This window comes from Podarcis cretensis (genome assembly GCF_951804945.1).
Source record: "Podarcis cretensis genome assembly, chromosome: 3".
Lineage (NCBI taxonomy): Eukaryota > Metazoa > Chordata > Lepidosauria > Squamata > Lacertidae > Podarcis > Podarcis cretensis.
Genome location: NC_137172.1, coordinates 112844247 through 112870451, shown reverse-complemented (window position 1 = coordinate 112870451; position 26205 = coordinate 112844247). Strand labels below are relative to the sequence as shown.

At 43.0% G+C, this 26205-nt stretch overlaps 1 protein-coding gene and 1 long non-coding RNA gene across 4 annotated transcripts in view; one reads left to right on the top strand and one right to left on the bottom strand.

Moving 5' to 3' along the window:
- The window catches only part of PLCB1 (phospholipase C beta 1), a 472399-nt gene that overhangs the window by 412619 nt on the left and 33575 nt on the right, over nt 1-26205 (top strand). The window lies entirely within an intron of this gene.
- On the bottom strand, nt 2419-6044 carry LOC307212736. Its single transcript, XR_013837158.1, has 3 exons — nt 4878-6044; nt 3652-3752; nt 2419-2963 (listed from the first exon to the last, which is right to left on the bottom strand). It is a non-coding gene; the product is annotated as an uncharacterized lncRNA (long non-coding RNA).

Genomic DNA, 26205 nt, shown 5'->3' with positions numbered 1-26205 from the left:
CGTGGTTAAAAAGCATGGATCTACATGGATCCTCAGGATCTTTGCATTGGGTCAGCCCAAATTCACCATCAGAGCACATAGCATGTCCATGGCTACAGCCTGCCCCCCCCCCAAAATCACGCACCCACTGTTGCCTGGGGCTGCAATGGTGCAAAAACGTGGTTACAAAACATGGATCTACATGGATCCTCAGGATCTTTGCATTGGGTCAGCCCAAATTCACCATCAGAGCACATAGCATGTCCATGGCTACAGCCTGCCCCCAAAAAATCACGCACCCACTGTTGCCTGGGGCTGCAATGGTGCAAAAACGTGGTTACAAAGCATGGATCCACAGGGATTCTCAGGATTTTTGCATTGGGTCACCCCAAATTCACCATCAGTTCACATGTCTGTGGCCACAGCATGAAGCACAAAAATGATACATCCACTGTTTCATTCAGAATGTTTTTTCCCTTGTTTTCCTCCTCTAAAAACGATGTGCGTGTTATGGTCAGGTGCGTGTTATAGAGCGAACAATACGGTATATATTCATATGCATCCTTCTAGCAGTCTGTTTTCATATGCATCCTTCTAGCAGTCTGTTTTGCTTTAGCCCTTTGGTTAGGATTAGGGCACAACTGGACAACACATCAGGAGATCTGGGATCCTGTGTCCCAACTTTTTCTTGAAAGGGTCAGTGCAGCTGCAGAGTGCCCTGCTTTGAATTGGAGTTATGGCATTAGAGAAAGGACTTAACTATTTCCCCTGTGCTTCAACATGCTTCTCTCCCCATTCCCCTTCGGCAAAATATGCAGGACCCCATCTCTCCCCAGTGGGGTAAAAGCACCTAAAAGGACAATTTTGAGAGAGGGGAAACTCTTAACTCCTAATCCACCTTTCCTCCACTCATTACAGCCTCCACTTGTTACTTTTCAGGGGAAATCGCATGGTACACTCTGACATGTATAGTTTAACTCAGATGTATTCCCCCAGAGCTTGATTGGCAACAACTCAAGGTATCTCTGAGGCTCTTGTACCTGCTATGATCTGGTCTACTCAGAAAATGCATTATCTAAATACAGTTCAGGAACCTAGAGCTATCTATCTGAAACGTCTTTCACCTGTCACCACTTGATGTCCAAACAGCTGTTTCAACTATCCTATTTTTAGTGTACCTGTCGAGCAGCCTAGAGGTGTCCTCTAACTGTAATTGCCTCCCTGCTTGTGCAGATATTAGAAATTCAATAATCCAGGAGACAGTTTCCTTATATAGATGCCTGAAGGAGTATGAGGACACATTCTTCTGCATCTCTGTGACAGAGCAAACACTTGTGGAAATATAAATCTTGGTCTAGTGCTATTTAATATACTCGTTAACAAGGGGATAGAAAGTACAGAACTCAGATTTGCAAGTAATGCCAAACCGAGAGAGGCTGAAAGTGCTTTGCAATGACAGGGCCACAAATAAATATTTATCTTGACAAACGGGGGGGGGGGGGAATTGGCAGAAATAAAAAGGGTTACATTTAACGAGCATAAATTCAGCGTTCTGGAGATGGGTAAAAACAAATGCATAATTACTAGCTGGAATATGTCTTCCTAGCAAATAAAAGGTAAAGGTAAAGGTACCCCTGCCCATGCGGGCCAGTCTTGACAGACTCTAGGGTTGTGCGCTCATCTCACTCTAGAGGCCGGGAGCCAGCGCTGTCCGCAGACACTTCCGGGTCACGTGGCCAGCGTGATGAAGCTGCTCTGGCGAACCGGCACCAGAGCAGCACACGGAAACGCCGTTTACCTTCCCGCTATAAAGCGGTACCTATTTATCTACTTGCACTTAAGGGTGCTTTCGAACTGCTAGGTGGGCAGGAGCTGGGACCGAACGACGGGAGCTCACCCCGTCATGGGGATTCGAACCGCTGACCATGCGATCGGCAAGTCCTAGGCGCTGAGGTTTTACCCACAGCGCCACCCGCGTCCCTCTTCCTAGCAAATTGCCCCTCCCTTGCCCTGAAGCCATTTCCGCACTGCTTCCTAGCAAATAAAGGTAAAGGTAAAGGTACCCCTGCCCGTACGGGCCACTCTTGACAGACTCTGGGGTTGTGCGCCCATCTCACTTAAGAGGCCAGGGGCCAGCGCTGTCCGGAGACACTTCCGGGTCACGTGGCCAGCGTGACATCGCTGCTCTGGCCAGAGCCAGAGCCAGAGCCGCACACGGAAACGCCGTTTACCTCCCCGCTGGTAAGCGGTCCCTATTTATCTACTTGCACCCAGGGGTGCTTTCGAACTGCTAGGTTGGCAGGCGCTGGGACCGAGCAGCGGGAGCGCACCCCGCCGCAGGGATTCGAACCGCCGACCTTTCGATCGGCAAGCCCTAGGCGCTGAGGCTTTAACCCACAGCGCCACCTGCGTCCCTTCCTAGCAAATAGCAGTGCGGAAATGGCTTCAGGGCAAGGGCGGGGGGTCCTAGCAGAAAAGATGATTGATTAGCTATGTACTGCTGTGCTAATGCCATACTGGGCTCCATGGAAAGGAGCGTTATGAGTAAAACAGAGGCGATAATTCTCCCCCACCCCTCTCCCTGGCATTAGGGATGCTTTGTGTGAGTAGTATGTCATTTCCAGACTTCAAAAAAGACACATGGAAGCTGGAAATAATCCAGAGCAAAGCAACAGGATTGCTTAGAGGTCTGGAGAATATCCTTTCTAAGAAGACTGAAGGAGTGGAGCTTGTTTAATATGGGGAAGAGAGGACGGGGGTCTTCACATACACAGCTGCAGTCTGTGGTGTGCTGCTAAAGAACACATTTCTCACCTCACCTGCTGTTTCCAAGAGTGAGGCCTTAATTTCTTCCTGTACTGAGACTGGCATTGGACTTTCTCTTCCAAGCCTATTTACCTATAATTCCACTGGAATCACCTGTGGTTGCAGAGCGTGAATTTTCATTTTTTTTGCTTTAACTTTGTTTTGCTCCACCCTGGCTACTGTGCAGTTGAGAAGTGGCATGCAAATGGAAAAATACATTAAAAACACATACATATATATGGTTGCTTTAAATAGGACAGTAATCAGTTGTTTCTGACACCCCAGTATGGACCAGAAAGTACAGTGGGTTCAGACCATAGCCCCAAAGATTTAGCCTGAATGCTACAAACAATGGTTTAATTGTAAGAGTGGGGGCTGATCATATGAAGCCGTGATGGGATTCCACTACTAGGCTTCATATGGAGCAAAATTAAAAGAGCTGGCTGGATCAGGCCAATGGCTGTGTAGTCCCTCATCCTGTTTTCAGGAATCTTTGCCAGGGAAAATGTCCAAGCAAGACCTGAGCACTCTCCCCTCCTGTTTCCAGCAATTGGTATTTATTATTAATAATAATACTAATTACCTGCCCTTCACCCTAAGGTCCTAAGGTGGGTTACACTATTGAAACACAATATTTAAAACAAATTAAAACAACTTTAGAAAGTATACTGTCCCCAACCATGGAAGCAGAGCATAGCTTCCATCATGGCTAGCCACCATCATTAGACATAAGCAGCATATCTAGGTGCTACTTTCAGCTGTATTTCCATTGGCATCTCTAGGTGGAGTAAGGGGGCAATAATAGCATTAGGTAGGATTCCTGCTTCTGAGAGGGGAGTGTGGATGTGAGGAGGCAGTGGTACCCACCTCATTCCGTGTATGTCACAATCAGTCATGTTTCCATTCTGCTGCAGTTCAGCCTGTGCTAAAACGTATGCTGCTCATCTTGCTGTCCTCTGTGGTTGAAACTAATGTAATTTATCATGGAATTAATAACAGAATTGATTTCGGTACATTTCAATGGAAGGGCAGTGTCAAAAACAATGCAGAAATAACACAATTATTTGCATAATATCTGGGGCGAAAGTCAATGGTAGTGAATACTGCTCATATTCACTTGCATGATTTCCGTTCCTGAACTCCAGACGAACATGAAAATTGCATGCAGGCAAAATGCAAATTGCATGTGGGCAAAATGCAGTATGCAAATTGCAGCAAGCAAAATTCAAATGGCAGCAATTTCCTCCCCCATTTCTCCAGCAAACCTAGAGGGAGTTGGACTTTTTGATTCCTATTTACAGAGCAACCCTAACCACATCTACTCTGATGTAGATCTTAAAGAATTCAATGAGGCTTACTCCCAGGTGGGTAGTGTTAGGATTGCATCTTAAGACCCCTCCAGCCAGCACTTTCTAGTATGCTAAATGGACCCCTTTTATTCCATGTGTCATGGGAAAAGTTCCCTTCAAATGTTGTTGCAGTTTTGACTCTGTTTTGACTCCGTTTCACTTTAGTTCTCCTGTGTCTATAGGGACTTCTGAGTTTCATCTGAACAGTGCAGAGTAAGTTGCTCATGATATTTGTCAGTGGGTAGTGTTTCTCAACAAGGCCCTGAAGGCCTACAACTGGTACAAGAATTTTCCAAAGTGCATAACTGAACAGGCCAACAAAACTATCCCACTTTGGGTCTTGCAGTTCTATTAGAGCAGTGTTTCCCAACCTTGTGCCTCCAGCTGTTTTTGGACTACAATTCCCATCATCCCTTGCCACTGGTCTTGCTAGTCAGGGATGATGGGAGTTGTAGTTCAAAAACAGCTGGAGGCACAAGGTTGGGAAACACTGCATTAGAGAACTATTACTTATTCCTCTTGATTTTCAGAATAGAATAGGATACAAATCATGCTACAAAATAGCTTTTCTCATAAAGCAGAAGAGGCATGAGAAGCTGCTGTTTTGTAACATACTGTAATTGGCAACAGAACCAAAACAACATAGGGAAAAAAATGATTAGCACAAAAGGAGAAAGGTGTTAACCATATCATTCAAAAGCAAAAGATACAGAGGTGTGTCTATGTGGTTTTGGAATGTCATACCTTGCAGTTTAACATGGTTTATACATGATGTTTCAAATGTACACATAAATTGCAGTAGCTGTCAATAATTCATGCTTGTTCTGTATCTGAAAAGGTCATGAAAATTTCAGACGACACATACACACACACACACACCAGGTTCAGAGCAAATTAATGAGGCCTGCCCCCTGCAAAAGAAAAAGAAAAAAACATTGGCTTCAGGGAAAAGGAATGATTTCTGACATGAACCTTTCATTAAATCTCATAATTGCCAAGTATAATGTATGGCAAATAATCCAGAAGTCAGGGGAAATCTTTAAAATATATTGATCTTTTTTTAGACCTCAGGCTTGTTGGCATAATTCTCCTTCCCTGTGCTAGATCAAAATACTTTCCCCTTTTTCTCCTTTGCATAATCTCATCCTTTTAAAAAAGAAATGATTGGGCTTGCAGCTAACAGGATTATCAGTCTAAAGCTCAGAAAGTGCCTGCTGTGTGGTGTACATAAGTCTTTGGAAATGGATTTTAATGCTTGTTTAATGGTGGCTAAGCATGGATGCATGTGGCTGTTAGGAAATCAATAAAATCTGGAAGGTAGTATTAGGGCTGAGATTTAGGAGATTCCGATTTGCTTCTAAACTTAGCCATTGACATTTATTCCAGCATCCAAAGCAATTGATGACAGCTTCTGGGACATGGGCTCAATTAGGTTTTGGACTTGCATTTCTTGAACACCAGTTCCCAATGTCACATGGCAAGGTGCTTCTTAAATTGAATAGACTTCAAAAAATTAATTATAACATGGCAGTGAGGTTTTGCTGTCCACAAAGAAACAAATGAAAAATGCCACCAGGCCTTTCCAAATTTTTGGGAAGTCCTAAAGTAGCAGTTCTGATCTTGGCCTCCGGCACAGTTACATTCAATTCCCCATATTCAAAATAGGAGAAATTAGTGCATACTTTACAGGGATATTGTAGGGAGCACTTGTGCAAGAACTTTAGAGTGCTTGGATGGATGGATTTATTTGTATGAACAGGAACAAAAATACTTTGGATCATTCTGTTCCGAAATGTATGAATGTGTGTACTCTGGCGCCCACTTTAGAAACACGGATAGTGCTCCCTTTTAAACAAGGCATTTTTGAAAATTGCTGCAGGTGGAACAACAAACAGTGGAACCTCGGTTTTCAAACATAATCCATTCCGAAAACTGTTCGACTTCCGAAATGTTTGAAAACCAAGGATCAATGGGCTGGCTGGAAAGTCAATGGGGAAAAATGTAAAGTGCGCCTTGGAAGCCATTCGATTTTTGGTGTTTGGGTTCCAAATTGTTTGGTTTCTGAGACTCACGAAAACTGAGGTTCCAATGTATTGTGAAGCAAGCACAGGATTGCCTTGTAACACAAAAGAGTTGGTGAGATCTGCAGGGGAAAAGTGGTGCTAAAACCATACCTGCTCATTTCCCCCTCTAAATCCCCACAACCATTTTGTTTAACCTTTCCTTCATCCCAGTGAAATCCTTACTGGAAAAGAACCACAACAACAGTATTCAGAGATGCACCGCCTCTGAGCATGGAAGTGAAGCAGCCATTGATGGACCCATCCTTTGTACATCTAACCATTTTAAGCCATCAAAGGCAGTGGCCAACACTACAGGTGGTTCCATAAGTTTATTACTCATTTTGTGAAGCAGTACTTCTTTTGGCCCATCATGAACAGGGGTGGTCCATCCCATTTCGTCACCTGAGGCAAAATGGGAAGGTGCCAGCCTGCATGTTTACTGCCTGCTACACACTGCCCACCCCTTCGAAGCCCATGCCAAAACCTCGCTTACTGGGTCATGCGGCTGTGGCTTCCAGGTTCTGGCAAGATCTTGCAAGAGCCCCTCACCATCTCACAGGACTCTCACAAGATCTTGCCAGAACCCAGAAGCCACTGCAGCCACTTCTTGTTTTTCCAGTGGTGGGGGAAAGGGATGTCGGAACATCCCTGGGGGGCACACGGAGCCCCCGGAATGAGACAGACATCTCCAGGCATCTTCCTGATGAAGCGCAGCCCAGGACATTCACAAATCAGTCCTGGTGTGCACCAGCGACACATATAAAAAAGACATGTGCATGCTCACTCAGCAGAGTATAGTGAAAACGATCGTGGGACATGAGTGTGTGCATTCTAAGTATTTATTAAGCAATATATACAGGACGAAGTAATCATGGTGTCCTCTCACTTCTTCTCCAAGAGGGAGTAAAGAAGTACAAAAGTACAGTACAGCGGAAGAGAGATTAAACTTCCGTTCTCACACTTTCCAAGTCTAGAAAGTAAACACTAACATGTGATGCAACAATCACACATCCAGCAACGGAGGAATGAAATGCTAACAGGAACATGCTCTTGGAGGCTCCACTTGGATTCCACTCCCTGAGATGGCTGCTTCAATCTGCCTCATGGCTGGCCCTAGTCAGGAATGTAGCTTCAGCCAGTTTAATCAAGGGACACTGAAGTCTCATGTTATAAGTAAGAGAAGGTGAAAAAATGCCTGTCTCATGTTTTTCCACACCAATAGTGACCTTTATAAATCTCTGGCATGCTCCCATCCACCCACACTGTTGTCATTTCTCTAAACCAAAAGGGCACAAAACCAATTGCATTGGCCTTTTCTTGTAGGAAAGGTATGCCAGTGTGGAAAGTCTAATGTGTTTTTGAGGCCTGAAAATTAAGCCGATGTTTTCACACTTCCATTTCTTAACCTCATCTTTTTTATATTAAAAAACCCCCTAAAAAACTTTAAAATATAACTGTGTTTAGTGTAATTTATCACATTCTCTTCTTACGTTAACTGGATCAGTGCATCTGAACATATTTATTCATTTCAGGACAAGAATCTCCCTCAGTTCCAGCTCAAATCTAGTGCTATTGTTTTATTTCTATATTCATATAGCTTATTTGTGCATATCCACGTGTGTTCAAATATTCTCAGAAACTGGAAAACGTAATGAGGATGAGACAATATATTTCAGTATAGAGTGAGAGAAAGGAAACTGAAGGATTCTTTGGCTGTGTGTTTGTGTGTTTATAGCAATTGAAGAACAACTTTAATTTAGATGGCCTTATTCCAGATAGGCACAAGTACAAACATAGAATTGCATCTTTCCCATCTTGTAAATGAAAGCAAGGTTTTCATAAGTTACAAGTTGCGACGGTGGTTGTTGCTTGGTTTAGATTTATTTCCTTGCCACATTCTTTTCACTTTATCTTTGTTCCAGGACCGCAACACATTCTTATCTCAATGACAAACAGGTCGCAAAAGATGCATGTCACAATCCGAAGTGATACTCAGAATGACAATTAAATTCCTCTCCTCTCTTGGTACCTATGCATGCATGAGTACCTGGGGGATTTCTGCATTTCCATTTGATGGCCTAGCCATTACATGGTGTTTATTTTAGAATGGATGCTTGGAAGCTGCTGATTTTGTCAGCTACATAAAGATTCTACACCCAGCAAACTTAAAACAGAGCAGAGACATGTCTAAACAAAACATGCACTCATCTATGGGAGGGAGGGTGTCTTAAGGTGCATTTTTATAGATATGCAGTATGCACCTAGACAGGATCTTAAAAAGTAGAGGCACCACCTTGCCAACAAAGGTCCGTGTAGTAAAAGCTATGGTTTTCCCAGTAGTGATGTATGGAAGTGAAAGCTGGACCATAAAGAAGGCTGATTGCCGAAGAATTGGTGCTTTTGAATTATGGTGCTGGAGGAGACCCTTGAGAGTCCCATGAACTGCAAGAAGATCAAACCTATCCATTCTTAAGGAAATCAGCCCTGAATGCTCACTAGAAGGACAGATCCTGAAGCTGAGGCTCCAATACCGTGGCCACCTCATGAGAAGAGAAGACTCTCTGGAAAAGACCCTGATGTTGGGAAAGATGGAGGGCACAAGGAGAAGGGGACGACAGAGGACGAGATGGTTGGACAGTGTTCTCGAAGCTACCAGCATGAGTTTGACCAAACTTCGGGAGGCAGTGGAAGACAAAAGTGCCTGGTGTGCTCTGGTTCATGGGGTCACGAATAGTTGGACTCGACTAAACGACTAAACAACAACAACAACAACAAAGTATGCACCTTAAGACAATCCCCCATGCCCAATGACTGCAATTATTCTTTAAAAATATGTCAACTTTGTTTCAAGTTCTCTTAAAGTGGGTGTAGAATTTTTATGCAGCTGACATAATGTGTTTCTAGGGTGGTCCTACTCTATGGCGGATAGTCTTCTATATAGGATTCTAAACATACTGATTATTCCCAACCATAGTTTTGTTTTGTTTTTTAAAAAGTTGCTTGGGACACTAATGTTAAGAAGCCTTGTTTCTGCCATGGGGTGACATTGCCATTTAAACTTTGATATTTCATTTTCTTTTCATTTCACTTTTAATTTGTATACTGCCTTTTTATATTACTATGGTTTATAAAGTGCTTTACAAGCTGAAGAAGCAAAACAACAACAAAAAACACACACCAGACAGCAGAGCTCATACATATAAGAACAATCGGATCCAATACAAAACAGTCGCAATAACTTTAAAATAAACATCTTATATCAAATAAAACAATATTCAATAATCCGTTGGAATAAAATAGTAAGCAGTAAAATTAAATATCAGAAAATAATAATTAAACAGTTTACACTTATCAATCACAATAAACATTTGCTTCTTAAGCTTTGGCTTTTATGGGCAATCTTGCTCTAGAAATCAATACTTGGTGACCTGTTGTGGCCTAGAGGTAAACTGCTTAGGCCTTGTAGTGATTAATTAAGAAAAGGGCACAGTGGGGTTTATATAAGTTGTGTGTGCATGTGTGTGACTCACTTCAGTGTTTGGCAACTGCAGGCAGAAGATGAGCACGTACAAACAGTTTGAGTTGCAGCAGGAGGGCTTGGAAACTTTCTGCGCAGTGGGCTAGGGATCTCAAGCTGTTACAGGAAATTGCTAATTATGGTTTAAATAATCCTTCATTGTATGCTGCGATGGTCTAGGGCCACGTGGCACTAATCATTTTGCCAGGTTCCTTTCATGTATGAAGATGCCAGCTTGGTGCCTGTTGAAAGTGCAGCATGTTGTGTCTTGGATGCCTGGCTTTTGGTGTGGCCTTGTTTCCTACATAGTCAATGTTACTTGCTTAATTCTGCTAAACATATTTGGGCAACTAGTGAAAATGACTGTCTAAATGTTTGTTCTTGCTACTTGTGTGCTCTCTTTGCTCCGCCTAGTAACACGACCTAGTTATTTGCTTGACTGCATTAAGGAGAGCTACATATTATTTTTTTTACCATTCTCCTTGATGTTGGGGTTGGGGAACATCAAGGGTTGGCGTGTTTGGGCATCTATATTTTTTTTTAAAATAAATTTTATTTTAAATGCAAAATTACAAACATTGAATCCAAAATGAAACTATACAAACAAGAAAGAAAAACAGAACACAAAAAAGCAAAAAAGCACACATCTACAAATAAAGCCATATCTTCATTCTAATCTACTCATTACATACATATACACATATTGACTTCCTTCCTTTGTTCTAAGACCTCAAAAAATTTACTCTTTCTAAATTGTTGTATCTAATGTAGATTACTTCTGTCTTTATACTTTTTACACCATTTTTCTTTTTCTTTAACTCTGAAAGCATCATTCATTACATACCGATATGCTTACTCCAGAACAATGTTTTTTTTTCATATACTCTTTAGCACATCCCCATTCTTTTAATAATTTCTGGTCCGGTTGTCCACTTATGAATGCTGTGAGTCTTGCCAGATTTATATATTCACAAAATTTAATTTGCCATTCTTTCATTGATGGAATTTTTCTCCCTTTCCAATTTTTTGCTATAAGCATCCTGCGAGCTGTCGTTGCGTAAAGGAATACTTTCCTTTGATTGTCAGGAATATCGTTTGCGATTATACCTAAAAGGAATGCCTCCGGTTTTTTACTGAAAGATACTTTAAACATCTTTTTTTATTTCTTCATATATTTCATTCCAAAATTGTTTAATAGGTCGGCATTCGTGTTTGGGCATCTATTAAGGGGCCCCTCTGACAAGAGTCCTCTGTACCTCTTCTTATGACCTGTACTTCCTCTTCAGCCTGTTGACCCGCCTTGTGCACTCACCCAGGAAACGATGGCAGTGTAAAGGCAGAACAGTCAATGACACTGCCTTTATGCTTGTGGGTTTTTTTCCTGGTAGCCAAAATGGTGGTAGCAAATGATGTAAATGAAGAGAGGAGCAAGTCATGATAAGTACAGTGAGGAGGTGATGTTGGTTGGTCTGTGGAGGGTGTCTTGCTGAAGGTCTCTACTCCACTCTAGCCAGTGTGGTGTAGTGGTTAAGAGCAGTAGATTTGTAATCTGGGGAACCGGGTTCGCGTCTCCACTCCTCCACATGCAGCTGCTGGGTGACCTTGGGCTAGTCACACTTCTCTGAAGTCTCTCAGCCCCACTCACCTCACAGAGTGTTTGTTGTGGGGGAGGAAGGGAAAGGAGAATGTTAACTGCTTTGAGACTCCTTAGGGTAGTGATAAAGCGGGATATCAAATCCAAACTCCTCCTCCTCCTCCTCCTCCTCCTCTTCTACTACTACTACTACTACTACTACTACTATACCTGGACCCAACTCTGCTTGATATGCTGGCTTTTAACGTGAAGGGATTTTATCTCAGGCCCAACTTGCAGTGTACATTTAAAGCAGTATAATACTACTTTTAATATAATACTACTTTTAATTAGTGTTATAAGGGACGTGGGTGGTGCTGTGAGTTAAACCACAGAGCCTAGGACTTGCCGATCAGAAGGTCGGTGGTTCCAGTCCCTGTGACGGGGTAAGCTCCTGTTGCTCAGTCCCTGCTCCTGCCTACCTAGCAGTTTGAAAGCATGTCAAAAGTGCAAGTAGATAAATAGGTACCGCTCCGGCGGGAAGGTAAACGCCGTTTCCGTGTGCTGCTCTGGTTCGCCAGAAGCGGCTTAGTCATGCTGGCCACATGACCTGTATGCCGGCTCCCTCGGCCAATAAAGCGAGATGAGCGCCGCAACCTCAGAGTCAGTCATGACTGGACTTAATGGTCAGGGGTCCTTAATGAACAAATCTGTTAACATGACAAAAGGTGTTGATGGGCCATTAGGGAGAGGAATTATTTAGCCTGGAGAGTGAGATGTTACCAAGGTAATAGGGTTTGTGTTTAAGGGGACAGGAAAAGGGAGTTTTCAAGGGAAGGAGAAGGGAGAAGAGCTGAGAACCATCTTGGGAGGGGGCTGGCTGCAGGCTGCTTCTGCTTCTACCTCTTGAAATGATGATGCCATAAGATCGGAATTCCCTCCATTAAGGCTGAAGGTGTAAATAGGTGAATAAACCGTATTTATTAAAGCACAACAGTCTCCGCTGTGTCTTCCTTTCTCCAAAGGGACACAGACCCTGTGTGAGTGCCTGGGACCCCATGAGCTCTTGCTACTGCTGGGCAGAGAGAGGGGCAGGCACCTGACTTTTGTAACAGTATCCTGGGAACTAGTTTGTTAAAGGTGCTGAGAGCTTGTTGTTGTTTAGTCGTGTCTGACTCATCGTGACCCCATGGACCAGAGCACGCCAGGCACTCCTGTCTTCCACTGCCTCATGTTTGTAGCTTCGAGAACACTGTCCAACCATCTCGTCCTCTGTCGTCCCCTTCTCCTTGTGCCTTCCATCTTTCCCAGCATCGGGGTCTTTTCCAGGGAGTCTTCTCTTCTCATGAGGTGGCCAAAGTAGTGGAGCCTCAGCTTCACGATCTGTCCTTCCAGTGAGCACTCAGGGCTGATTTCCTTAAGAATGGATAGGTTTGATTCTTCTTGCAGTCCATGGGACTCTCAAGAGTTTCCTCCAGCACCATAATTCAAAAGCATCAATTCTTTGGCGATCAGCCTTCTTTATAGAATCATAGAATCATAGAGTTCTTACATTGTTCTCACAGAGCAACAATTCCCAGAGTTACCTGGAAAAAGGGATTGCTAAGCCGCTCTGAGAATTGCATCTGTGAGGGGAATGTTCTCCTTCGTTGTGCTGATTACTAATTTGCCTACCATATTTCATGATGATATATTCCTTTCCCATAATGGAAAGTCCTACGTAAAAGAATAATGGAGCATCTTACGTTACAGCACAGAATGTTGCCAATGCATATCCTGTCACTTGGAGGCTCTGCTGCCGAAAAAGTGATGAGCTGCCTGGCTAATGCATATTGGGCAGAAACTGAAAATCGTTGTGAATTCCTTAGTGACTGATAACATAGCTTGTAAGAGAGCAAGTCCACTAAGCAGTTGGTATATGACTGACTGCTTTCCACAAACTATCTCTTTGCGATTTGTGGCGTAGGCTCTAATCCATTACAGTAAAACAGCAATTGCTTTCATTTTGTATCTCCTAAAGATTAATAGCTGAAGCCTTGCCAGTGAGTCATATGGTTACCTGTATCCTGGGTAACCCCTCTCTGTTTAGCTAGTCTAAGTCTGATTGAAAGGGGATTATGAAAGGAAATAAATTTATATAGGCTCTCTGCAAGGATGTGGGTGTGGGTGCTTTCTATTTATATTGCACACACAAAGAGAGGGTTATGCACAAATGTAAACACAAGCCATGGATTTGGGAGGGAGCAAATGCTGTTTGGACTCATTCCACACCGAAGGCAGGGCCATCCAGTTCCCAGGAGACCAATTTAAAGGAATCCAAAGCAGAGGGGATCACAAGATGAGAGTTGGGTGTGATGCATTTGGCAGTAAAAAAAATGAATATAGGCCAAGGTAAGAAAGCTGTACATGACCAGGAAGGTAGGCTAGCATGTTGTATCTCTCCTTTCACTCGTTTATTCTGAAATGCACAGCCACATTGCAACAGTACTTCAGAGCAGCAATGTGAAACAACAGCGTAACCATACACAAAGAAATGCCGTGATAAGTAAACATAGTTCTAAAAACTAATGTCAGAGCAACATAGTAGTGAATGGAATAGCAGCAATTAGAACATTGGCTTGGGTTTCTAAATACCTGCCTATTAAAAAAAATAATCACATTTTGGAGGAGGAGGAGGAGGAGGAGGAGGAGGAGGAGGAGGAGGAGGAAAATAGATTGGTGAACAACTCTGATTAGGGAATAGCATCAGGAAGGATATGAAGAAAACCCTGCCCCTTATTTCTGTCAAGCTAACTTCAGGAAAAGATTGGAGTTGTAGCAGGGCTTCCTCCAAAGATTTTGATGAACAGTGGAGAGGTTTTCATAAGTTAAAGGTAAAGGGACCCCTGACCATTAGGTCCAGTCGTGGCCGACTCTGGGGTTGCAGCGCTCATCTCGCTTTATTGGCCGAGGGAGCCGGCGTACAGCTTCCAGGTCATGTGGCCAGCATGACTAAGCCGCTTCTGGTGAACCAGAGCAGTGCATGGAAACACCGTTTACCTTCCCACCAGAGCGGTACCTATTTATCTATTTGCACTTTGACGTGCTTTTGAACTGCTAGGTTGGCAGGAGCAGGGACTGAGCAACAGGAACTCACCCCGTCACAGGGATTCGAACCGCCGACCTTCTGATCGGCAAGTCCTAGGCTCTGTGGTTTAACCCTAGGCGCCACCCGCATCCCTTTTTTTCATAAGGTACCTTGGCCAAATCTATGTAGGGCTGGCAGGCTTATTATCTCTCATACTGGGGCTGCAGACAGGATGGGTATTTGGAAAACTCCACTGGCTCAAAGAGCCTTCCATCAACGCAAAGGACACCAGTGGATGAAACCCTTTAAGTTGCGAATGTATCTTTTGCAGAAAGTCTCATTGCATTGTGCGTTTTGTAGTGAAGCTTTCTGCTTCCAGTTCCAGTGGGAGGTTTAACAAGTAGGAGACCAGGAGCAGTGAATGCGCCTTGGAAAGCTTTTCATTGTTTCTAAACAAGGCAATTAAAAACCTTTCATTTGGCATTAAGAATTGGCATGTCCAACTGTGTGTCAACTTACAGCATTTGACGGTTTGTCTCTTAGATTTTGAAAGAGAGTAAATGTCTGGTACTTGGAAGAAGGGAATGCTCTGTCCCTTCCCCATTGCTGTTAGCTCCCAAATGACTCCTGTTATGAGGGATATGCAATGTTGGAAAATTCTTATCTAAGGGCTCATTCACACTGGAGTTGAATTTAGATTTGAAGCTACCTCTGTCACTCTCTCATTTTTGTGGTGTCCACACAACATCCTCATCTAGTGGCAGCCTGACTTTACCCACACATTATTAATATTCTCTGCTATCTACAGATAATCAGATACGAGAAGAAAATTCAGTATAAAATCACATGCTATCTGACTATGGACATACTGAAGCACATTGTGCGGGCAGGTTGGGTATTTGTGTTTTGATTTTGACATGTAGTGACATCTTGTTTTGAAAGAAAACAGAGGAAAGAATGCAGCCCATCTTTTTCCACCAGTTGCTGCTAAAGGCACATTTGCAATACTTTTTATTTTTTTAAACAGCTCTTTTTCACAAAACTGCTCATGCACAAAACTACTGCATTAAAAATAGAAATTTAGGTTGTAGATACAACAGGCAGGAAAGGAAAATGCATGGAAAGGAAGCAACTGCTTTTCATGCAAGTTACTCCAAATACTTTCCTGGCTTAGAGTGGTCCACACTTTATTATCATTTTGACCACTCTTTTGTGCAAATCCAGAATGTTGTATTTTTTTTTAAAAAAAAAACATGTTTTGGGGTTGTTTTTAAGGCGCCCATGTACAGGTAAACAAATATACCTGCAGATCTCTGCAATGGACTTCAGGTTTCCTAGTTTGGACATACTTTTTTCAAATGATGTTTTCATTGCATTCCTGCGTTGGATGGGATGACCCTTGGAATCTCTTCATCTCTACAGTTCTATGATTCTATACTATTTTGTGCAAATCTGTAACTTGTGTTAGAAAAAAGGGATATATCACAAAGGTAAACAAATATTCACTTACAGTGATACCTCTGGTTATGAACTTAATTCGTTCCAGAGGTCTGTTCTTAACCTGAAACCATTCTTAACCTGAGGTACCACTTTAGCTAATGGGGCCTCCTGCTGCCGCCACACCTTCGCCACACGATTTCTGTTCTCATCCTGAGGTAAAGTTCTTAACCCAAGGTACTACTTCCGGGTTAGCGGAGTCTGTAACCCAAAGTGTTTCTAACCCAAGGTGTTTGTAACCTGAGGTACCACTGTACATGTGTACAACAGACCTCATGTTTCCAGAAATTATGGTGGGTACTAATTGAGGGGAAGGGCCTACATCCCACAGCTCAAATACATCCCATCAAGCACTTGCCGCTTGGTTGGGAAACTTTGAGATAGATTTCAGAAGCATTAAACTGGAAGTGCTCACAAATCGTGTCCTCCCTAAAAGAGGGCATGTGTTGCGGTGAGACCTGGAGACTGACCTCCTGGTTGTGGGTGGTTCTGTTGGATCGCCACAACACCCGATTGTTAGGTCCCTCGTTGCTGGGTGTAATCTGGCCAATGGGTGCAGTGTGCACTTGTAAATTCTCTAATGTATTTGAAATCAAATGAACACACGTCTGTCAATCTTTGAAAGTCCATAGAAGTATAATAAGTCTATAGTTAAAACAAAGTAATAGATGCTATCCTGTGGGCTAAGTGGTAAAACTTTTTAGATGTTCATGGTGCCAAAGTAGTGAGTGAATAACAGTGTAGGACAGTGATCCCGGATAATCTGACTTTTTTGCTGGACTCTTCTTTAGCACAACCCATAGTTTAGAAAAACACACAAGGTCACAAGGACCACGCAGTGGTCACAAGGATATGACCATATCCATGTTACATTACTTTGTTTCAACTATAGACTTATTATACTTCTACAGACTTTCAAAGATTGACAGACGTGTGTTCATTTGATTTCAACTATATTAGAGAATTTACAAGTGTACACATTTTGTTTTTGTTGTACTAAATTATGTATATTATGCAATAAGCATTGCAGTGCTATCTAGTATACTGGTCTTTGTGTTGCTTGTGTTGTTTATTGTGTCAAGTTTGCAACACAGGGGTTTGTTGTTCTGGATTGAGGGATTGGGCAGGAATTTTTCCCATCTGGCAAATTAGCACTGCCATTTGGGTTTTTGCATACCTCATAGCAATCATCACAACTTTGCAAGGTGCATAGGCATTGGGTAAGCCTAGTCTTGGTTGGTTTCAGCCTCTGCCTGCCCCACCACGGGTAAGGGTATCCTGTTAAAAGGATCCGGGAGTAGCAGCTCCTGTCCAATGCCCAGATGGGGGCTAGGTCCATACCACTCCTCCAACGGGGACTGCCTAGGGGATGCCCTGATTTGATGTAGGTCATAGGGTTTGTCCCCCCCCCACTGGTTTCACCTTTAGAAAGACTCCCAGTGGACAGGTGGGAGTGACATATACAGTTGCTTACCTCAATGCTTTTGGCCAAACCTTCACATCTGTAACCAATAAAGTTGTGGCCTTATTTGATCCCAAACTAATATAACGTGTATTGTCTAGTTATTTGCCCCATAGGGTACAGAGTGCTCACGGGGCCTCACCATACAACATATTGCCTGCAAAAGATACATTGCTTTTTTCCTACCGTATTAACTCTGCTGTCCTCATCCTGTTCTGATAAATCTCTCGGGACGATTTCAAATGGTTTTCTGACTCTGGAGACTCACTGATTATTCTCTTGACAGTGCAAGGCTTTATGTAGCTTTCACACAAGGGGGAAAATACAATTTCCCCCGTTAATAAGCTTTTTGTGAAGGGGCATTGTGTCTCCTCCATGGGGACATCATGTGTACTGACTCTACCTTGGTATATGTGTGCTTGCTTAGGGGAACTAGCTGAGCACTTGCAAACCAGAAATATTTATTGCCAAACCACATGTAACCTTAGCTGCATAGTTCCGTCTGTTTCTTCCCTCCCCCCCCCCAACTTACAAGGGCAAGGGCCCCCAGTTTGGATCACGCACCTATTATATTTGCTAGGTTTTTAACCCTCCGCCCCTGATGTGGCCCCATCCTGTATCCCATTGAAAGGGACCCTTTTTTGCAATGCAAATTGCAGGCAAAACAGGAATCTGGATTGGGACCACTGTAGAGGGGTGTGTAGCTTAAGGCCCCTTTACCAGCAACCCCATCTTAGGGTCCTGATCTGAATCAGGGCCCCACACTGGCCATGTGTGAAATTTAAAAACCTCTGAGCTCAAGAGAAAACTATGCAGCTAAAGTCGTGTGTAGCCTGGCTGTCAGAATGCCAAGCCATATGAGCACCTGTAAAGATGGTGGCCAGATGGCAGACAGGACTGGGCTCCTGCACTTTTAGTAGTGCATTTCAGCAAGGCGTCGTTTGTGTGACAAGCTATACTTGCTACAAGTGATACTTGCTGAAATTCTTTCTTCTACACATGCATTAATGGGGTTGGGAACCTGTAATCTTCTGCAACTAGCCACCCTACTCACAAGCCAGACAAACTTTAAGTGGAGCTCCATACAGAAGTCAGCCATTTCTTCCACATCCTCAAAACTGTATATAATTTGCCTTTAAGGAAAGAAGTACATATGCCTTAATTATTATTATTATTTTAAAAAGAAAAAAAAAACGACTGTGAAATGTCTCTGTGCCTTTAAATTACACTGGGGTACTTGCTTTCAGTAGACCATTTTAGTACCTGGAGTATCTGTTTGCTAGCTCTCCTCCTCCTCCTCCTTTTGTTTATAATTTTTATTAAATTTTCTGTTTTGCAATTTAAAGTATTTCTTTTCACATCCTTAAAATATCAATGACTTCCCATCTTCTCTTTCCATGGTTCATTTTACATATCATAAATCCCTGCATATTTTACAGAAACTATACCATTCAGTAGTCCATTATTACATCCATCATAGCTTAATTACACTGTTTAATTTACATTAATGCTGCTGGCATTTTCAGCTGTACACAGTTATTTCCCATATATTCAATAAACATTTTCCAATCTTCTCTAAACATACATTCTTCTTGTTCTCTTATTCTGTATGTTAAGTCTGCAAGCTGCGCATATTCTGTCAACTTCAGTTGCCATTCTTTTTTGGTTGGGACCTCGCTCACTTTCCAATTTTGGCTTAACAAAACACGGGCCGCAGTAGTGGCATACATAAATAACCTTTTTTGACACCTGGGAATTTCAGTCTGAATTATCCCCAACAGAAAGGACTTGGGAGGGGTGTGTGTTGGAAAGTACTTTAAACATTTTTTTCAATTCATTATGGATCATTTTCCAGTACTCTTTTACAAGTCCACCACATTTGAAAGAACATTCCTTCTATCTCTTTGCATCTCCAGCGCTTAACTGATTCAGTCTTATACATCTTAGCAAGCCTAGGTAAAGGTAAAGGGTAAACGGACCCCTGACCATTAGGTCCAGTCGTGGCCGACTCTGGGGTTGTGTTGCTCATCTTGCTCTATTGGCTGAGGGAGCCGGTGTACAGCTTCCAGGTCATGTGGCCAGCATGACTAAGCCACTTCTGGCGAACCAGAGCAGCGCACGGAAACGCCGTTTACCTTCCCGCCGGAGCAGTACCTATTTATCTACTTGTACTTTGACGTGCTTTCGAACTGCTAGGTTGGCAGGAGCTGGGACTGAGCAACAGGAGCTCACCCCGTCGCGGGGATTCGAACTGCCGACCTTCTGATCAGCAAGTCCTAGGCTCTGTGGTTTAACCCACAGCGCTACCCACGCCCCACCTTAGCAAGCCTACTCTGAGTTAAATACCAGGTGTTTGCCAGCTCTCTTCTTTGCTTGCTGCTTCTCTGCCCACATGTTGCTGCTCAATTCAGTGTGGCCATTTTGTGCACCCATGGCTACTGTCCACCTCAGTCAGAGACAGAGGCTGTGGCTACAGCATCCTGTATGTGCTCACTGCTCTCAAGAAGGAGGCTGTACTCATCAGACTCTTGCTTCTACCAGCCTCCATGAAAGAGGAAGAGTTGTGCAACCACCAGTTGTCTGACCAATGTGCTCCCAAGCTGCCCACTTGAAGGAAAGACTCTGGCCATTGTGACCTCAATCTGATGCTTTGTATCTGAAGAAAAGTGACTGGCCATTATGACCTCATTCTAATGCTACTTCATTGAAGGACAGTGAAATTTCCCAGTATACCCTTTCATTGGTGCTGTCCCCTTAAAGCTGGGGAGAGACTGCCATGCCCACACTGTCAACAAATACAAGTGTTCTTGTATCCCAGACCAGACAGGGTGTTTTAAAACTCTGTTTCTTGTTCTTCCATTGTCTCAAATTTAAGTTGTCCCATTCTCAGGCAGTGTCAAGGTGTCAGTTTTGACAAAGATCCAGCAGAAAAGAAGAGGACATATCCCAAGGGTACTTGAAATATATAACCTACTTTGTGTCTTTTTTATGTTTTTATTAAAAGAATTTCCACAAGAAACAAAAGATTTTTAAAGTCATATTGAGTGAGGAGAATGGTCCCATCTTCTTGTTCTTTCCCCCAAGTCGTTCATGTCTAACTTCTGTCCATCAAGAGATCTAGGCACATGGTGGAGAATAATGCATTCCTTTGCCCTCTTGGTTAATACATGCTGATAAATCTACCACACATTAACTTGCCTGACCCCTTTTTTTGAACCAATTAATTATATTGTCCTTCACAAAACCCAGGAGGGGCAAGTCCCACAGTTCCACCTCTCTTCACATGGCCTCTAGGCTTTGATCATGTTTTTTGTTTCCTTTACACCTTCTTCCTAATTTGTACGTCTTGTCATTTGTAACATCTGTCTCTATATGAAAAAAAGAAATCTGAATTTTCCCTCTTCAGGTGAAATAAATTATGAAAAGGCAAATTACTAGAGTGGTGTAGAGCCTTCAGGAGGTAGATTAGCACATTGATTTTACTGTAGCATTAGGCAAAAGGGAGACAGTGAGCTTAATTCTTGCTTTTCATGCTTATATCTTGGAGTAGAATGTGCTAATAGCTTCCAGTGATTTCTTAACTTGGGGATATGTGTGCATGTAGAGTTGTTGAGGCCCAACTAGATGATGTGGAGGCCTTCTGACTGTTTTTATTTTCACTTTAACGTAGCCAGGAGAGACTCCAAATTTGATCACAGTTGAAAGGCTGAAGAGGATGCTAAATCCTTTCCACACAGGCTGTTTTCCCACTCATAATTTCTGCATATTGGGCAATTAGGACTCTCTTCTCAACTTAAGATGTATCACAACTAGCCAGTGATTCAGACCGCCTTGAAAACAGTGAGTCAGGCCTCAAAAGAATCTACCTTGAGCTGCCATTCTGGGATGAGTCGAGGACAGGGGTGTAGTCTAAGATGGGCAAGCTCAAATTCCAGGATCCGAGGGTCCATGGAGAAAGTTTCTGAGCGGGCAAACAGAGGAACCAGAGGCAAGGACATTGTCAAAGTCAGCCAGGGGTCAATATCTGAGTCAGCAGTATCATTTGCAGGAGGCATGAAAATAGACATCCCATTGGCATTCTGACCTGCCTCTGCAGGCTATATGGCCAAGTTAAGAGGTTCCTGTGGTCTTCAAGCATCTTCGATGCATGAGTGAGACCATTTTCAAAGTTTAAAATGGGGGAAAGGCTTTTCCAAACCCTCCTCAAATACATCATGGAAATTTCTGGAACATCCACCTTTTCATGGGGTTGAATTGTCCCTCAGAATGAGGGGTTTCTATCCAACATTATTCTGGTTCCAGTATTCACTCACGAATACATTCAGTTTTGTTTAAATCTGCATCGGAATTTGCATTTAAATTGTATGTGTGTATATATTTGAAATTTATTTTCTTTTGAAATGTGTTCACCTCAAATTTATTTCCTTTCAAAATAGCACACTTGTTAACATATTTTATGCACTTTTGAACCATCAAAATGATTGGGGACTGCAAAAGCTGGTGCATAATGAGGTGCCAATTTACAGATTAGTGCAAACGAGGTCAGTTTATACTAGAATTATAAAAGATCAGATTCTTAAAGTATGCCTACATGGAGCCACCATTTTAAAGGAAGGTATCCACAGTGTATCATTACAAGTGTATCATTATACACCTTATCATTGCAAGGTGCTTTTTGGCAAACGAAGGGTTGTATGTGAGCACTGCTCCTGGAGTAAATTTCACACTTTCTGAATTGTCACCTCCAGTTCCAACTCCCCCCCCCCCTAATTTACCCACATTTTTATGTTGGAGCTTACTTCATGCAGTCATCTTTTTGAAAACGGATTTGCTGAAGTGATGTGAGCTTTTTTTGACAACGATAATTAGTTGCTAAGTTGAATGGAAGAGGAAATTAGTGGCTTTAGCACATACATACAAAACATTTTGATTTGTTTGTCATTCTCTTCCTTAATTAGTTACTCTTCAATCATGCTTTCCTCTTTGCTGCTGACATTTTGTCTGAAGTTTTATCAAGAATGGCATATCTTCCTCCCTCCCTCCCACCACCCCATTTGATAAAATAAACACACTATTTTCCCATCTGAGAGCACTGAAAAATCCTGAAAAGCAAAATCCATCCACCATGAAGCAAAAGGAAGGATTTCTTTTTCACATGTTGCAAAATTGGCACGTAACCAACTGCAGGCAAGAGCCGTTTGAATCCACTTTTATAGTTTAGGGAAACCATTTCGCCCTTCCAAACATAGGACTATTTGTCTAGCTTGCACCATGACAGAGAAAGGAGTTTTGCTTGGGTTAATAGGAAATGTTTCCTGCCATTCAAATGAACAACACCATCCTAAATAATTGTATGATCGTATAACTGAATGCAACCCCACATGGTGGTGCAGCAAGCGTGTGGTGGTGCGTATTGCTCTACCATTTTTTTTAGCATCAGACAGGAAGCAAAGAAGCGTTGATTTGTCAAGATCCTTATGGATCCTTACAAACATGACTGTCTGGTGTTTGGCTTGGACATAATAAGTTTCCCTGTATCAACAAAACCATCCAACTCTCTAGTCTGGTTGACAGCAACTCTGTAAGGTCTCAGAAAGAGGTCCTATGAGAATTGAATTTAGGACTCTTGGCAGGCAAAAGGATGTGCTACACTGCCCTTCCCTATAGGTTGGGCAGGCTTGCCTCATCATTCACAACTTCTTGGGACTTTGCAATACCTGGATGCCACATCTGAGTTCCTTGGAGTGACTATGCTTTGCTTCTTTAGAAATAGCATTGTTATTGACAGCTGATTCAGAACATGCATGCCGACAGATGTATATTTGTCTTTCTGTCATCTTACACCAACAGGTCTAATCTAGGAACTTCACAATTAACATCTTTTACAGAAAGGTTGACTTGTGATTCCTTTTGAAAGGACGTCCCTCGAGGAATGAGGGAGCATCACTTTGCCATGTGTTTTTATGCCCTTGAATAATAATTTTTGAAAAGAAAAAGAAGACAAGAGAAAACTGTTGGAATTATAATATTTCTACTGCTGGAACACTTCCATTCAGAATGCAAAATATGCCCACTACCTCTAAGCTAACTAAGAAAACAAGTTGCATTTTTATTCAAAAGCGTTGACGCTTTTACCAAGCATGAGGCAGCAGATTGTTAGGCATGTAAGTAGGTCAGACATTGTGTTGAATGATTGTGCTTCATCTTTTGCCATCTGGCAACATGAATCAATGTCAGCGGGATGCAAAATAGGACTCCGCAAAGGTGACCTTGGTGACAGGATTGGGCCATGGAAAGCAGCCTGTTAAGAGGTTACCTGTATTTATAAGGACAAAACCCCACTCCCACCCACTGCATGATGGATTCCTCCCAGTGAGCTGAAGCTCTCTGCAAGCCTTGATCAGAAGAGGCCGAAAAACCTCTGATGCAAACAGTGTGGTCTGAGTAGAGTTCACTTCCAGCTTTCCCCAAACAATTTCAATCTCCTTAGGTGGGGGAGAAGAGTGTCTGAAAGCGATCCCTGGTCCACCATAGATTCCTGGTCAGTCAGTCTGTCTGTCTGTCTGTCTGTCTGTCTGTCTGTCTGTCTCTCTCTCACACACACAACCTGTGTCCTCGGGTTGTTGAATAGGCTGAGTAATTTGGCCAGTGAGAATGACTCTCCCATCCACTTCAACAGGTTACTAAGCTGGAAGGGTTGTTGGGGCTATGCACCACCGAGACCTTTTCGCCCCAGACCTATCCTTGTTATCAGTGGAAGCCACTTGCAGGGGACCTTGAATTTCTGAGGAGATACATGTGCAAACATGTCCTGTTGCTCAGTCCCTGCTCCTGCCAACCTAGCAGTTCAAAAGCACATGAAAGTGCAAGTAGATAAATAGGTACCGCTCTGGCGGGAAGGTAAAAGGCATTTCCGTGTGCTGCTCTAGTTCGCCAGAAGCGGCTTAGTCATGCTGGCCACATGACCCGAAAGCTGTACGCCGGCTCCCTCGGCCAATAAAGCGAGATGAGCGCCACAACCCCAGAGTCGGTCACAACTGGACCTAATGGTCAGGGGTCCCTTTACCTTTACGTGTGCAAACCCAAGACAGGAACTTGGGGAAGTAACCCTCCAAGAGGAAAGGGAAGCCCTCCTCCAGAGGAACCACAGCACTTCGTCACTCACACCCTGTGCCCACTGGGTAAAGGTGAGATTTCAGCCCATTCTCTTGATATTCTGTGAAGGAGTACACTGGAGAGTGTAGGTCAGGATATGAAAAGAGTTAAGACTGTAAAGAAGGGGTGGCCTCCAGGTACTCCTGAACTACAATTCCCATATCCTTGACCACTTGCCATGCAGGCTGGGGCTTATGGGAGTTGTAGTCCAACATCTGCAGGGCAAGATGTTTAAGTGTGGTGTAGAGTTATGGACATGTGAGAAAGGAAGACTGAAGGGGACTTGGAAGGAAAATAATGTATTTTTTTAAAAAAAATTGTACCCTGCTCATCTGACTGGGTTGCCCCAGAGGAAGTCTGTGGCTATTGTGCCGCAGGAAGTAAGAAGCAGGGAGTATCAAATTAATGGTAAGACTTTTAAGTGGCAGGTGGTGATTTCTGGAAAGAGTAGTAGCCAGATTCTGAGTGCTGTCAATGCATTTTATCCCATTAGCAAGGTGGAACTCAAAGAAGACTCAGTCTAAAACATCTAACTGCAGGGGTGGAAGCCCTTAGTATCTAAAATAAGAACTTATGGGCTTTATTCAAGTACAGGCTTCAGGCCTTCAGAGATAAATTTGAAGCTAAGTACTAATGGCATCTCCACCTCTGAGTCCTAGTCTCCATAATGTTTTTTGAAGACTGAGCTTTCACCATTACCATTCTCATTTAGAAACAACATCAGTTAAACCAGTAGGCAGGGCCAGTCCAAGACATTTTGACATCTGAGGCAAACCACAAAGGTTTTTAGCCAGGGAAGAAGGGTTGAGTGAAGATCTACATTGTGATCTGCTGCCCCTTTAGATTTTGCAAGTGTTCTGGATCTTAGCAAGACAGAAGCTGACTCACTCAGACCCATATTTTAATCATAAGCATATACACAAATCCAAAGGCTGGATTGGCTGATCTTTTCACACCACTACACAACAAGTTCATGGATACAGAAAGAGCAATATTGTCTGCATATTTATGTGTACACATTCAAAGATGACTGCTGGCTGCTTTTCTCCGACTGCATGCGACTGCATGCAAAGGTAGCCAGAGCTAGCTCAGCTTCTGCTTATTACTTATTTAAAAAAGGAATAATTCAAGGCAGCACACATTTTGAAAATGATTCACCAAGGTGCCTTGTGACTTGATTAACATTTGGCAACACTATCAGGATTTTGTTGTTGTTGTTTAGTCGTTTAGTCGTGTCCAACTCTTCGTGACCCCATGGACCAGAGCACGCCAGGCACTCCTGTCTTCCACTGCCTCCCGCAGTTTGGTCAGACTCATGTTTGTAGCTTCAAGAACACTGTCCAACCATCTCATCCTCTGTCGTCCCCTTCTCCTTGTGACCTCAAATTTTTCCCAACATCAGGGTCTTTTCCAGGGAGTCTTCTCTTCTCATGAGGGCTGATTTCCTTAAGAATGGATCGGTTTGATCTTCTTGCAGTCCATGGGACTCTCAAGAGTCTCCTCCAGCACCATAATTCAAAAGCATCAATTCTTCGATGATCAGCCTTCTTTATGGTCCAACTCTCACTTCCATACATCACTACTGGGAAAACCATGGCTTTAACTATACGGACCTTTGTTGGCAAGGTGATGTCTCTGCTTTTTAAGATGCTGTCTAGGTTTCCTATCGCCTTTCTCCCAAGGAGCAGGCGTCTTTTAATATCGTGATTGCTGTCACTCTCAGGATATATCATTTTAA